Source organism: Myotis lucifugus, unplaced genomic scaffold, assembly GCF_000147115.1.
Source record: "Myotis lucifugus unplaced genomic scaffold, Myoluc2.0 scaffold_6, whole genome shotgun sequence".
Classification (NCBI taxonomy): domain Eukaryota; kingdom Metazoa; phylum Chordata; class Mammalia; order Chiroptera; family Vespertilionidae; genus Myotis; species Myotis lucifugus.
In genome coordinates this window covers 14,756,560-14,772,030 of record NW_005871054.1, presented here as the reverse complement: position 1 = coordinate 14,772,030, position 15,471 = coordinate 14,756,560, and the positions used below count along the sequence as shown (strand labels likewise).

Here is a 15,471-nt window from a genome sequence, read left to right as displayed (position 1 = left end):
ATTGTTAGTTTATTTTGTTCATTAGATTCCACATGTAAGTGACATTATATGGCATTTGTCTTTCTCTGACTGGCTAATTTCACTTAGCATAATACCCTTGCTGTCACCAAAAACAAGATTTCCTTCCTTTTTTATGGCCGAGTAGTATCCCATTGTTTAGTTGTTCCACAGCTTTTTTATTCACTCATCTACTAATGAGCACTTGAGCTACTCCAAATCTTGCCCATCCTATATAATAAAAGCCTAATATGCTAAGTGTCCGGTCATCTGTTCAACCAATCAAAGTGTAATATGCTAATGATATGCTAAGGCCGCTCAACTGCTTGCTATGATGTGCACTGACCACCAGGGGGCAGATGCTCTGACTGGTAGGTTAGCTTGCTGCTGGGATCCTGCCTATCGGGACTGAGCAAGATGGGCCGGACACGCCCTAGAGCCCTTGTTGGCCAACCACCTGCGTCCCTCCCCAACCCTGATCATGCATTGGTGGGGTCCCTCAGCCTGGCCTGCACCCTCTCACAATCCGAGACCCCTCGGGGGATGTCGGAGAGCCAGTTTCGGCCTGATCCCGCAGGCCAGGCCGAGGGACCCCACTGGTGCACCAATTCATGCACTGGGCCTCTAGTTTTACATAAAACATGAAGTATCTGAGATTGTAGCCATTATAATCTAAGACAAAGATTTTCATTTAAGACCAATTTTTTTAAAAAAAGAAAGAAACATTCATCTTCAAAATTCTGAGCTGGAAGTATGGTATTCAATACCCTGAATGGGAAATATACAAGGTAGGGGACATTATTCTCATTTTACTTAGGTCAATTAAACTTTTTTGGCATCCTAACAGGGACCCTGCTTTTTATGATTAATCACAAAAGATCAGAAAATAGAACTGATCACTCATAATTGTTTGTCCACCTTTTTGGAGTCTTCTCCAGTTTTCACACAAATCCATTCAAAATAGTGTGAGCCAATTTACAATAGCTAAGATCTGGAAATAGCCCAAGTGCCCATCAGTAGATGAGTGAATAAAAAAAGCTGTGGCACATTTATACCATGGAATACTATGCAGCAGTAAAAAAGAAGAATCTCTTACCCTCGGAGACAGCATGGAGGGACCTGGAAGAGTATCATGCTAAGTGAAATAAGTCAGCCAGAAAAAGACAAGTATCACATGATCTCACTCATATATGGAATCTAATTAACAAAATAAACTGATGAACGGAATGGATCCAGAGACATGGAAGCTTGGAACAGATTGCAGAATCACGGAGGGAAGGCAGGGGAGGATGGATGGGTGGAAGATAATCAACCAAAGACCTTGTATGCATATATGCATGGCCCATGGACACAGACAATAGGGTGGTGAAGGTCTGGGGTGGGAGGCGGGGGCAGACTGGAGGAGGTCAATGGGTGGGAAAAAGGGGACATATGTAATACTTTCAACTATAAAGATTTAAAAAAAAACACACAAAAACAGTGTGAGCAAAGAACCAAGTGATTGCCTTGAGTTTAAAAGCCTATTTTGCTTAAAAGCCTTAACATTTTAAGCAACAGATTTAATGTTTAGCTGTGATTGTATTTTCTCTTAAGGCAACTTGTCTAATGAATCTGGGCTTCTTCCATCTGTGATTACATCTTCCATATCCAAATTTATTCATGTATGTGATTCCCAATTATTCAAAAAATATTCTGCTTTGACAGCCCAAGATTCTCAGTATAAGTGGAGATCCAATTTATCATTGTTATACCCTTCAGCTACACTTCTGTCAAATAATAATTCTTTCATAAACCCACGAACCAGGAAGACAGATGCAGGACCATTTACTATAAGAAAGTAACCAGCACTGGCAACAAGGGGTTGTTGCTGATATTTTCCCAGTGTTATCATGTGTGAAGGCTGAAAGTTTATGTGTTTCCCACAGGGCAGAGTGTGTCTGAATAAATCAATAGTAGTCAAACGTAATTGGCACTTCAACGCATTATACAACTGAGTCCCTTCAAGACAGAAAACAGTTGTAATCCTTGTAATAGCTGAAAATAAACTTTAGGAAGTCTTATTGACAGTCACTGTTAATTCCTGAAATGTGACATGAATCTCTTAAATTTCCTGGTTAATTGATTTTTTTGTTTTTAAGGAACTAGAAAATACATTTCATTTTTTCTGAGCAATAGATAATGTGGTGTTTCTGTTTTAGCTTGTGCCTCTCTAAGGGTTGAAAATTCATCTTTTAAAAGTTGGACACTTTTATGTAACTTGCCTTCTGGTAATTTCAGTTTAAATTGGAGAGGGAGACTAATAGAGTTTCCTTGGGCTTAGGACAGAATATATGGATTTTCCATTGCATTAAGTTGCAAAGACACTGATCTGGCTGTCCTTGGCTGCCCATCCTGTTTTCCAGGTCTGATTGGGAAGAATGCAAATCACTTAGAAATATGGTACACACAGCAGGATGTAGAAACGATGTGTGTCTTTGTGTTGTCTTCCACTGGAGAGCTAGTGGTATGTTTTCAGTTGAGTGTGGGAAAGTTGAATTATGTTAAATTAAAGCAGTTTGTGAACTATATATGGGAAGGAAGATATGTTTTTATTGCTGCATGTGAGAAGGAGAAGACTGTGTCAGCATTTTGTTGTTGTTGTTGTTCCAGTTTCTCTTACATACATAGTTCTTCTGATTTCCAATATCACCCCCTACTTATAGACACAGGGATCAGCATGTGACCCAGGCCTAGCCTATGAGAGAATTCCATCCTTTTGGCTAGAGTTTTTGTTTTGGGTACCCAAACTAAGGCAATTGGATTTATAAATGCAGCTAGTATGGCATATGTCTTATCCTAGAGTCATCAGCCATGAGAATGTGAATCAGTATTTGCTGCTGGCCATTCTCCCTGCCCACTGAAGACACCTGTATGTAGTAGGAGAGAATGAGAACATCACATAGAGAAGTAGAGCCAAGGACTAGAGAGAAGCCTGATGACTTCACTGGGGTTTCTATATCCAGTTGTGCTTGAAGCCAAATTTATATCTGGGCTTCCCAGTTGCATGAGCCAATTGGTAACCTTTGTACTTAAGCTAGTTTGGGAGAGGTTTTTGCTGTTGCACTAGAAAAAAGGATTTAATACATGTTGAGTTTAGATAGGATCATCATTCTCCCAAATTTTAGATTTAGTTCTTTGGCAGCATGCTTCCTCTAAACATGAATAAGTGTTGATTCTTTATTATTAATGGAATGTTTCAATTCATTCTCTGTGTTCTCATCATTTTTTATTATTTTGTTGATTGTAATTTCATTACATTTTAAAAAAATAATGCACTGGAAATGCTGAAAGATTAAAATACAGCCAAGCTGTACTCCAAAGTTTAAACAAAAGGGAACAAATTAAGGATAACTAATTTTTTTAATTTTAAAAATCAGATATACTCCAAATTGAATCTAACACAATAACAAAAATTCCACAGGAAAACAGTGCAAAAATAGAGCTTGAGGAGAAATACCCTAGAGCAGCGGTTCTCAACCTGTGGGTCGTGACCCCCTTTGGGGGTCTAACGACCCTTTCACAGGGGTCGCCTAAAACCATCCTGCATATCAGATATTTACATTATGATTCATAACAGTAGCAAAATTACAGTTATGAAGTAGCAACAAAAATAATTTTATGGTTGGGGGTCACAACATGAGGACCAGAGGGGCCAGAAGGTTGAGAACCACTGCGGCCTAAAGCAAAGGTGAAATGTCTGTTGACCAAATGGCTTGGAAATAAGACTTTCAAAGAAGAAAGTCTTATTTGATTCTGTACTACACACTACCGCTATCTCCCCAAATATAATTTGCTCCTCTAGAAGGCTTAGTTCCTCCAACTTCTACAGATCCCATGACATATATTTTTTACATAAACTCCCCAGGTAATTCTGATACACATCTAATTATAAATTTATTGAGTGAATTACATAAATTAACTCATTTCACTTTCACAGTGGTTCTATGAGATGGATTATATTATTAACTACATTTTATAAATGGAACTGAGGCACAGAAAGGCCAAGTTGCTCAGGATCACACACACTGCTAGTAAGTGGTTGAGCCAGGTTTGAAACCTGGACAGGCTGGTTCCAGAGCCAGTGTATTGAACCACTACCTTGTACTGTTTTTTGTTTGGTTTTGTTTTACTTTTTTTCTTTTAATTTTTTAAAATTTATTCTCTAAAGTTTTACATATGTCTCCTTTTTCCCCGGATTGACCCCCTCCCCCCCAGCCATTCCCTCCCCGGGCAAGCCCCCACTGCCCCAGTGTCTGTGTCCATTGGTTATGCTAATATGCATGCATACAAGTCCTTTGGTTGCTCTCTAACCACCCCCCTCCTCTGCCATTTGTCTCTGGATCTATTCTTGTTCATCAAATTATGTTGATCATTATATCCCACATATGAGTGAGATCATGTGATATTTATCTTTCTCCGACTGGCTTATTTCACTTAACATAATGCTCTCCAGTTCCATCCATGCTGTTGCAAATGGTAAAGTTCCTTGTTTTTTTATAGCATCATAGTATTCCATTGTGTAGATGTACCACAGTTTTTAATCCCCTCATCTGCTGATGGGCACTTAGGTTGTTTCCAAATCTTAGCTATTGTAAATTGTGCTGCTATCAACATAGGGGTGCATATATCCTTTCTGATTGGTGTTTCTGGTTTCTTCGGATATAGTCCTAGAAGTGGGATTACTGGGACAAATGGGAGTTCCATTTTTAACTTTTTGAGGAAACTTCATACTGTTCTCCACAGTGGCTGCACCAGTCTGCATTCCCACCAGCAGTGCAGGAGGGTTCCTTTTTCTCCACATCCTTGCCAGCACTTGTTGTTTGTTGATTTGTTGATGATAGCCATTCTGACAGGTGTGAGATGGTATCTCATTGCTGTTTTGATTTGCATCTCTCAGATGATTAGTGACTTTGAGCATGTTTTCATATGTCTCTCAGCCTTCTGTATGTCCTCTTTTGAAAAGTGTCTATTAAGGGCCTTTACCTATTTTTTGATTGGGTTGTTTATCTTCCTTTTGTTAAGTTGTATGAGTTCTCTATAAATTTTGGAGATCAAACCCTTATTTGAAATTTCATTGGCAAATATGTTCTCCCATGCAGTACCTTGTACTGTTTTAAATAACAGCCTTGATACAAAGGCACAATATTATAGATGACAATTGCAGGCAGGCTAGTAGAAGACATATGGGGTTCATTTAGGGGCTATTCTGCCTCTCAGGAGCTCTTCCACCTCAGCCAACACTGATTTCTCTCATTTCTGAACTTCTTATACTCAGCTTAAAACAAGAATTACACAATTTGGAATTTAATTATATCCCCTTTCATTCTGTTAGTCCTGCCTTCTCAACTGTATCAGAAATTGACTGAGAACTCAGTTCTGTGTCGAACCTGGTGCAGTGCACCGTTATTTGTTGACCAAATTGAAAAGTGCAAAATTGATCTTGGAATTTTAGATTCATTTAAGGACTGAATTAATGAGGTTGTCATTACATTTTATCAGTTCCTACCCCTTTGCAGTTTCAGATGTTTAACCAGATATTCCTCCATTTGGTCACATCAGATATCCTTTTGATGTTCTGCACTATTCAAAGCCCATGTTTATTTTGCTAATCAAATCATTGTGGGAACATTTTCTTCTTGTAGCTGAGAGCAGCAGTTCTTGAAAGATTTTCCTTTTGAGAAAGCTTCCAGCAAGCCTTTCCTCTTTGACTTTTGTTTATTTCCTAGAAATGTCCATGCTGGGACAAAATTACTTCATCCAGACACCAGTGGTTGAAAAGACATTCTAATTATCTGTCCATGGTAAATCGTAAGATTTGTTTGGAAACCCATTTGTTGAGCTTGTAAATGTTCAGAGGAAAGAGCGGTTTTCCAAGTACTGCTAAAATAAGGTTGGTGTTTGGAAATGCTGTTGGCTTGATTGCATTGAATTATTATAAGTTGAATCATTACTAACAACCTCTGGGAGGTTTTCAGTGATTGTCTGATTCAGCTTTACTGACTATACTGCCCACAGCAACTCTGGCAATGATTCCCCTGAAGGCACAAAAGGGCTGCCCAGCTGCAGAAATTCATGACGGCTGCATTTGCCTGCAGAGTCTGGAAAGATCTAAGGTCTTTGGAGACTAGAAATGTGTTTTTTCCTTGTTTTAACTGGCAGTATGAGCCTCTGGCATTTCAAAGTGCAAGTCATTAGTGTCCACCCGGGTGATGTTAATCTGTCTGTGTTTCAGTCTCAGGACATTTTCCAGTTGCTTCTGCCACAACAATCTCTGCCATGTCAGTGCCTCTAAGGCCCTTGTGAATTCAGGAAGCTCTGCATTGCCAGCAGGACTTCTCAAAACTGGTTGCCAACCAATCCTCAGTTCCATCTTTCAGCTATCTTTAAAGAAAGTCTCCAAGTTTGTTTAAATCTGGACTGAGAGCAACCTGTGTGTGTGTGTGTGTGTGTGTGTGTGTGTGTGTGTGTGTGTAATTCTCAGTAGAAAGAGGCTTTTATTTTTAATTTAGGGCTTGAGTCATGCAGTCTGGGGGACTTAAGCTGGTGTGATCACATACAGAAGAAATGTGAGACTAGGGGAGGGAGAAAAGGGAGATGTGAGAATTGCCAGAAAACTACAAAAACAAGGCACTTGAATGGTTGGAAGAGACTCAGGAAAGCTAGGGGCTTCGGGTGATGCTTGAAACAGGTGTGAAGGGTCCGAGTCATCAGGACATCCTATCTTCCTTCATCTTCTTGGAATGACTAAGCTGAACCCCCTGCTGTCTGACCTATGGTTTGGTGGAGGGCCAAAGGGGGAGGGGAGACCAGACTTCCCAGTGTGTTCATATGACATGGAGCCAAGCCATACCAAACAGCTAGTTGACAGTTGTTAAGAGCCTTGGCCTTTTATTTAATCATCAGAAAAACCATGGCTTGTAGGTGCTGGTAAGATGCCAGATTAATTATTCAGAAACAAGTGCCTGGGATTGGACCAAGTGTTGTCTCATTAGCATGCAGTATCCATGCTGGAGTCTGGTTAGAAAGCCACAAAGACTGCAGGAGGGTTTGGTGGGAGGGAACCAGGGGAAAAATAAAATTAACTTTCCCCATGTTGTGCTGTGAAATCTCATACTAATAGAATGCCAGTGATGTGCCCAGGTCCAGGCCCTGTTCTGGAATATGCAAGACAGTTATTCTGTCAGCTTCCTGCATCTGGGCCCATAAACTTGGCCTTCTTTCCTCTTGTGTCTAAGGCCAATCTTCCCACTTCTTTCAGATCTCATCTCCCTTTATCTGTTTTTAAGGACTTCACTCCTGAAATTCTCTCTTCTTTCTCCAGCACCCTCAAGTTCCCCTCTCTTCTAAATGATTCCCAACACTATGCATTTCATCTTAAAAAAACAAACAAAAAACCCTCTAGGTTCTACTTCTTCCTCCAGAACACCCCCCCCCTTTTCCTGTACAATAAAATTCCTGAAAAGAATTGTCTATACTGGTTTTTTCCTCTGCTTCATCAGTTTTTGTTTACTTTTGAACTTACTCAAATCAGACTTTTGTCCCCACCATTCCATTTACCAATACCTTTATGTTGCCAAATCCAGAGGTGAATATTCCTCCTAAGTCTATTTTACTGGATTTTCCAACCTTTAAACATTGCAGTCCTTGGGTTTCTTCTCTATCTGCTTTGGCAAACTCCTCTACTCTCAAGGTTTTTTTTTTTTTTTTTTTTTTTTTTTTTTTTTAAATATATTTTATTGATTTTTTACAGAGAGGAAGGGAGAGAGATAGAGAGTTAGAAACATCGATGAGAGAGAAACATCGATCAGCTGCCTCCTGCACATCTCCTACTGGGGATGTGCCCGCAACCAGGTACATGCCCTTGACCGGAATCGAACCTGGGACCCTTCAGTCCGCAGGCCGACGCTCTATCCACTGAGCCAAACCGGTTTCGGCTCAAGGTTTTTTTATACACCATTTTTATAATGATGACACCCAGATTCCTACCTCACTTCTGCTCTGAGGTCCCATCTCCAGTTCCCACTTGGATGTTTAATAGGTAGCTCTGATCCAAACTGCTTCTCTCATAGTCTTCCTTCTCAGTAATGACTCTTCTATTTTCTGAATTCCTCAGAGCAAGAACCCAAAGATCATATTTATTCCTCCTTTCTCTCTCACATGATGCATCCAGTCCATCAGCAAGCCCTGTCAACTCCACCATCAAGACATATTGCACTTCACACTTCTTGCCACCTGCATCATTACCTCCTACCATGGTCAGCTCTCATCTGGACTACTAGAATGGCCTCCCAACTGCTCATGTACAGTTTGTTTTCCACACAGCAACCAAAGTCATATTTTTAACACATAAATCTAGTCATTTTATTCCCTTAGTCAAAACTCTTACACCTTTTCCATCACACTCAGAACAAAAATTCAAAGTCTTTACTGTGTTTGCACGAGATCCTATGTGATGAAGCCCCTGCTTATTTCTTTGGCCTCACCCACTTGCTCCCCCTTAGTACCTCTTTCCACACATAGTGGCCATCCTGTGGTGTCTCTAACACCTAAAGTTTGTCTCTCAGATGTCATAGTCCCAGGTTTCACTTATAATAACAGCATATCATTTATTGAGCTGCTACTGCAGGCAAGTCAATACATTAGGCATTTTACATATATGTTTTATCCTAACCATGACTCCCTCAATATAGATCTTACTATCTCCTTTTTACAAATAAAGAAACTGGGGATCAGAGAGGTTAGGTAATCTGTCCAACGTAGCAGAGCTGGATAGTAATAAAGCTTGGATTCACATTTAGGTAAGTCTGGTATTAAAGTCTAAACTCTTTCCACTGCATTATGCCACTTGTTTGTGACCAGAATAGGCCAGTGCAGACAAAATTCCCTTAATAAAATGTTACTTTTTATGGAGAGAGAGACAGAGAGAGAGAGAGAGAGAGAGAGAGAGAGAGAGAGAGAGAGAAGGAAGGAAGCACTGGTGTCCGAGTGCTCCTTATAAAGCTGGCTTAAACGTTTTGAAAGAGATTGCTAAGAAAATTGATCTTGTTAGTAAACTCCTTGAATCTCCAGAAGAGAAGTGTGCATGTGTGTGTGGGGGGGGAGGGGAATACAGTTGTGGGGAGGTTGGGTACAACATCCTTTCACCTGAGTGATGGAGCCTGTAGGGCTGGGAAGCAAGCCCTGGGGAATGGCTGCAGTGAAGGCTCTCTTTTGTCTCCAAATGCTAATAGTTCTGGATTCAAACTCTTTTCTCTCTTTGACTGGACCCAGAGATAATAAAACAAAAAACTTACAGCATGTAATTTGGCATTTACTCATATAGTAGGCTCACAAAATTTTGTTCTCCCTGACAAGGCTTGGATAATTCTATCAAAATAAATCTCTGAAGGAAAAAAAAAAGCTTTCTTTTAAAGTCTGTGGGAAGTCTTTTCAAGAACAAAAATAACACTTAAAACTGATGTTCTGTGTACCTTCTTTTTCTTCTCTTTTTTTAGAAGAAATTCTGCCCTTTCTGATAATAGAAAATAAAAAATGTCAGGAGGAAAAATGTCAAAATTTGGCATGCTGCAGAGAGTGGAAATTTCTCCAACACTGCTTTGAATTTTAAAGAGTTTGGGACACAGGTTGTTCAGGAATCAGATTTCCACATCCAAATGTGTTCTTTGTCAGAGTATTTGTACTCATTCATCAGACCTTGACTGAGAACATGACTGTATTAGTTAGGGTTTTCCAGAGAATCAGAACCAACAGGATATATAGACAGACAGACAGATGAGGAGATTTATTATAGGAATTGGTTCGTGGGGCTGTGGAGGCCAAGAAGTCCAACAAACTGCTGTCTGCAAGATGGAGAACCAGGAAAACTGATGGTGTAATTTAGTCCAAATCTGAAGAATTGAGAACTGTAGGATCCAACCTACTAGTAATTCAAGTCCAAAGACCCAAGAATGGGGATGGGGGTGGGAGGTTAATAGTGTAAGTCCTGGTCTGAATCCAAAGGCTTGAGGCCCAGGAGCTCCATGATGTCCAAAGGCAGGAGAAGATGGATGTGCCAGCTCAAGTAGAGAGGAAATTCAGCCTTCCTCCACCTTTTTGTTCTGTTCAAATCCTCAGTAGATTGGATGATGCCCATATTAGTGAGCTTGATCTTCTTTACTTAATTTACCTATTCAAATGTTAATGTCTTCAGGAAACATCCTCACAGATACACCCAGAAATAATGTTTTACCAGCTATCTGGACATCCCTTAGTCTATTCAAGTTGACACATAAAATTAACCATCAGGATAACCATTTCAAGAGCCAACGTCTCCAAATGATCTCTCTTATGTTTGCTCTCAGATTTTGTGGACACTTCTCTGCCCAGAATGTGCTTGATCAGATATGGCCTGTTTTTTGCAGATGGATCACATAGCAAGGTTGAGTAGACAGGCTAAATTTTGTATGCATTTCAGTAAAACCACATTTACTATGTGTTCAACATTGTGCTATATGAAATGAAGGCTACAGCAGGGAAGAGAAGAGAGCAAGAACTTATTGAGAGCCTATTGTGTGCCAAGTAATGTATACTGCACATATAATTTCATACTATATAGGTTAACACGTTAAGCACCATGTCAGTCACCGGTGACTGACACTATACTTTCCGTCCGGACCGTTCAGTCACTGGTGCCGCCAGCATATCGGTAAAATCGGATATCGCGGGCTAAACGGAAAGGAAGACAAAACAGGCTTGGCGCTTAACGTGTTAATATAATTTTTCCTTAGGGAAGAAATGAGGCTCCAGAAAAGTTAAGTACCTTACTTAAGCTACAAAATGTGGAGGAGCTAGAATTGAAATCGAGAACTGTCTAATACTAAAACACGTGCTCATTGGCACAGAATTAAAATTGAGATTCCCTTTCAGATGTGCTGTGGTCTAAGGTGAAATGCCAAATAATAAATCCTGAAAAAATTTAGAGGAGAGGGAAAACTAAATTGGATTATCAAGGAAAGTTTCGTGGAGGAGGCAGAGTAGGAGCTGGGCCTTGGAATCTGGGCGGGATTTTTTTATGAGCAGAAAGGAAAACCTAACAGGTGAGGGGGATTGCAGTCTGGAAACCAGAATGAGCTAAGAAATAAAGGGCAATGACAGTGGCATGTGAGGGTTGAAAAGGCAATTGCTCTCACTGCTGCTAAGAATGTGTGCTGGAAGTCGAATGAAGTATGGTAGCAATCATCTCAGGTAGAAACTGTAGTTTAACTCTAACCCTGCTGTTTGGTTTCTGTACTTATTTGCTTGCTAAAATAATAGGAAAGTTATTTTGACTTTCTGAATTATATAAATTATCCCATTCAGTTGAATACCCTATTGATTGTAATGTGAAGATCCCATTGGTTGTGGTCATACTGGTTATCGAAGCACATTCTTCTGTACCTGGGAAGGACAGCACAATTATCCCAAGGTCAGAGGGCTCCAGATAACATGTCCCTGTTGACTCAGTGGTCCCAAGACCCGAGGGCTCTAGATAATGTGTTTCTGTCAATTCAGTGATCCGGAGACCCAAAACTATAATTTAGATAACATGCTTAAGTAAAACTGCTTCTGCTTCTGTAAACTGCATTTCAGTTCACCAGTGTCTCAGAATTAAGAGAAACATCCATGCCTACTTAGCTCAGTAATGTCAGCACCATGGACAGCGATGCCATGGCAACATGCTGCCTCTCCCAGCAGAGGAGTTAAGACTTGATGTAGTATATTTGCCACACCAAACCAGTGGATTGAATCTTATGGTGAATTTAAAAGACTAATATTTCTACCATTTCTATCAAGATTCCCTTTCTTTGAACTCCCACTAGGAAGAGGAACGCCCCATATGCACGCTATTTAGAGACTTGGTGTACAGATGTGTGCATATGTTCTGCCGGAGGCTAATTCCACCATGTCATAAATGTAAGAAGTTTCATCAAAAGGTTAATGGAAAAAAAAAAAAAGGTTGATGGAACCTTGAGGCTTCTATATTCATCAGGGCTGAATACATGTTATTACCTACTGGAATAGCTTGAGGGCATTTCCCCACACCGAAAGATTTGCATATATTATTGCCTGTTGCCAGACAGCTGAGGGCATTTTGATCTACATGTTATTGCCTCCTGCTGGCCAAACACCTGAACAACCAGCCAAAGGCAGTTCCCCCAAAACTAACAATGCCTACTGTATACCAAACCTTAACGTATGTCTACCCTGCCTTAGGACAATTTGTGTTAATAAAGAGCGAAGGGTCCGGAGATTCAGAAGAACTTGGTTCCTATAGCTAAGCTTCCTCTGGCTCCCCCATGGATTACAAATTTATGTTATATTTCTAGTCTATTTATTAATTTACACCGCAGCGCCTTCTCCAGATTCCTGAACCCTTCTAGATGCTGGGAAACACCTACCGACATTAATGTTCACATGCACACATACATGTACACAGAAAACAATGCTTTCAAAAAACTAAAACGAATTCTTTCTACAAATATTGAGGAATCTGGAAGAAGAAAATGGGAGTATCTTAAAGTGGCACTTTTGCCCTTCTGAATTCAACTTTTTCTGAGTACTAAGACATGGAACTTGGTTGTCCATGATTTTGAGCACCTTAACACCAGCCAATTATCCCTAGTCTGAGGCCCCCTGCTTGCCCCTTCTGAGGCCAAAGATACAAAAAGACAAAAAAACTGAAGAGGCTGGTTGGCCTAATTTTATGAGTGTATTTTGGATTATTTATTTATTAATTAATTTTCATCTGCATACTTCTCAATCAGGCTTAGCTTGATGTCGGGCCTAAATGGCATCTCAGGGGCCAGAGCTAGGGTAGAATAGTATTGTTTACTTAAGAAAAAAAGAAAAGGATGGAAAGAAATGTGTAAAGTGATTTAGAACCTATAAAAAGCATCTGCAGTACATCTCCTAGCCAAAATCTTTCCTTCTTCAATCTTGTTTGTTCCAATAGGAAGTCAAAGAAGAGTTGAACAGTTTCCACACAATAGACTTTTTGCATTGGAAGGGAGTTAATAGAACTTCTTTATTCTGAGCCAATTCCACTTCGCTTTTCTCTGAGGCCCACTTTAGTCTGTTTCTTTTCTTTGATACTTTATAGTTTTGTTAAGATTTTCTAGGTTGAAACCTAAGATAGAGATAGGGATCTGATTCATAGCAAGAGCATTGTAAATTTGGGTTTTTCTCACAATGACCTAGGCAATAGCATCACCAAGAGATTAAAGAGTTTAAAGTGACTTGGAAATTGCAGAGTGACGGGAGATCCCAGGGCAAATTAATTTTGTGGGTATTACCTATTCTCTTAACATATTTCTCTTGGTCAAGACCCCAGGGGAGAAAGTGGGCAGTATTGCAATCCCAACAAAGACTTTAACCAACCCCACAGGGAACTGTGGCAACAGGCCAGTCTTTACAGCCCCATAATTGGACATCAGCTACCCCTATAAAGAAGTATGTATGACCTTGAAGAGTGTGTTCAGTTTTCTTTACTCAAGACTAACAGCTGAGGGCCAAATCTATCATCACTCCCAGCAGCTGGGGGAATAACCCCTTTCTTCCTGAAGAGGGTCTGGACCATTCATCACAGCATCCACTAAAACTCCCAAAAATTGTGGAGGCCTAGCCCAAGTCAAGACTTTAGCTCAAAAGTCCTCTTCCGTCCATTTGCAATGGATTACCAGTTCATATTTGCCCATCTCAGTTTATTTCAGAGCATAGTATATTTTCCACAGTAATTGAAATGCAAATAGGAGAGGTATCTGGAAGGATAAGTGATCTGACTGGAAAAAGGGCATAAGGGGCAATTATACCAGAGTGACCTCATTGTCATGGTTTGTTGGCTTAGAGTGGGGATGAAATCAGAACTTGAAATCATTGAGAATGGCTGGTAAGTGGGTGCCATATTAGTTCTGGATCTTCTATCCACTGTATGCCTCTCTTAGAAATATTGAAGAATCATTGAAGAGGAAAGTGAAGAACATGCCCTCACACTTGGACCAACCTCATTCTGCCAGCTGGTCCTCAGGGTCCCCCTAATTCTAACCCTGGGCCTCCAGTGCAAGTCGAGAGGTGAGAAGAAGAAAGCAAATATCTTTTTTTAAATGATGATAATATTCCCATTCTCTGCTCACCCTGGAGGCTTATTTTGAAAATCACAGTGATTTAACTTGTTAGCAGTTTAATTCACTTTTTTAAAAGATTAACCAGACCAATTATTCATCAGATTTCACCATCTTTGTCAGCTTCAATAAGGATCCTTTGTTACGATGATTAATGTGTTTTAATTGTAGCTTCTCTCAGAGCAATAATTCGATCGCACAGTATTTGACGAATCTATGGAAATCATGGAAATGCTTTGACAGCTGAGCTATTCTTGGGAAATGAAAGTAAAGGAATATATGTAACTAACAAAAAGTGTTTTATAGCATATGATTAATACAGATTTTCCTTCTCTGACAGACCTTGCTCTATTGCAGTTCATGAAACTACTTGCCATGCATGTCAACTTGTCATCCAGAAACTCTCAGGAGGAGAGATCACTTAACACAGGTGACTGGACTTTCTGGAGTTTGTGACCTCAAACATGCTAGTCATTGTAATAATTATGGCAAATATACCTAAGTCACAGGGAAAGTTAATAAAATTAGCCAGTGTCTATAAATAATCATCCAATTAAGACACTGGATTCTGTATTGACCACTCTATTTCCTACCCAATGCTTCATCTTCACTCATTGAGTGGCTATTGTCCAAGTTAAGGAGTTTTACAACATCAGAAAGGTGTTTGTAGACCTGCCAGAGAGATGAATTGTATGTGGCCAATACTAATCTCTAACTTAAAATGTGTTTTAATGTTATTATTATGTTCAGAGAGGAAAGGAGAGGGAGAGAAAGATAGAAACATCAATGATAAGACAATAGCATTGATCGGTTGCCTCCTGCATGCCCCACACTGGGGATCGAGCCTCCAACCCAGGCAAGTGACCAGACCGGGAATCGAACCGTGGCCTCCTGGTTCATAGATCGACGTTCAACCACTGAACCACGCCGGCCGAGCAATGTTATTATTTTTTAAAGCACAATGGTTCTAAGCACTTTCAAGTCAGACAGGTCTGGAGTTGATTCTTGGCTCTATAAGCCAGGTGAGCTTGGGAAAAATTAGTAGTACTTAGCCTCCCTGAGCCTCAGTCTCCTCATCTCTAAAGTAGGTATAAAAATACCACCTCATAGTAAGGATTAAAATGAGGTATCACATGTAAGACCTACCACAGTGCCTCCTGTGGTCGGCAAACCACGACTCGCGAGCCACATGCGGCTCTTTGGCCCCTTGAGTGTGGCTCTTCCACAAAATACCACATCGGGCGCGCACGTACAGTGCAATTGAACTTCGTGGCCCATGCGCAGAAGTCGGTATTTTGTG

General features: G+C 40.3%; 1 long non-coding RNA gene across 1 annotated transcript in view; it reads left to right on the top strand.

Moving 5' to 3' along the window:
• LOC111824039 overlaps positions 1–15,471 on the top strand; it is a 72,255-nt gene that overhangs the window by 900 nt on the left and 55,884 nt on the right. The window contains exon 2 of the long non-coding RNA XR_002827146.1: positions 14,512–14,601. This is a non-coding gene — a long non-coding RNA (uncharacterized LOC111824039). The remainder of the gene's footprint in view (positions 1–14,511; positions 14,602–15,471) is intronic.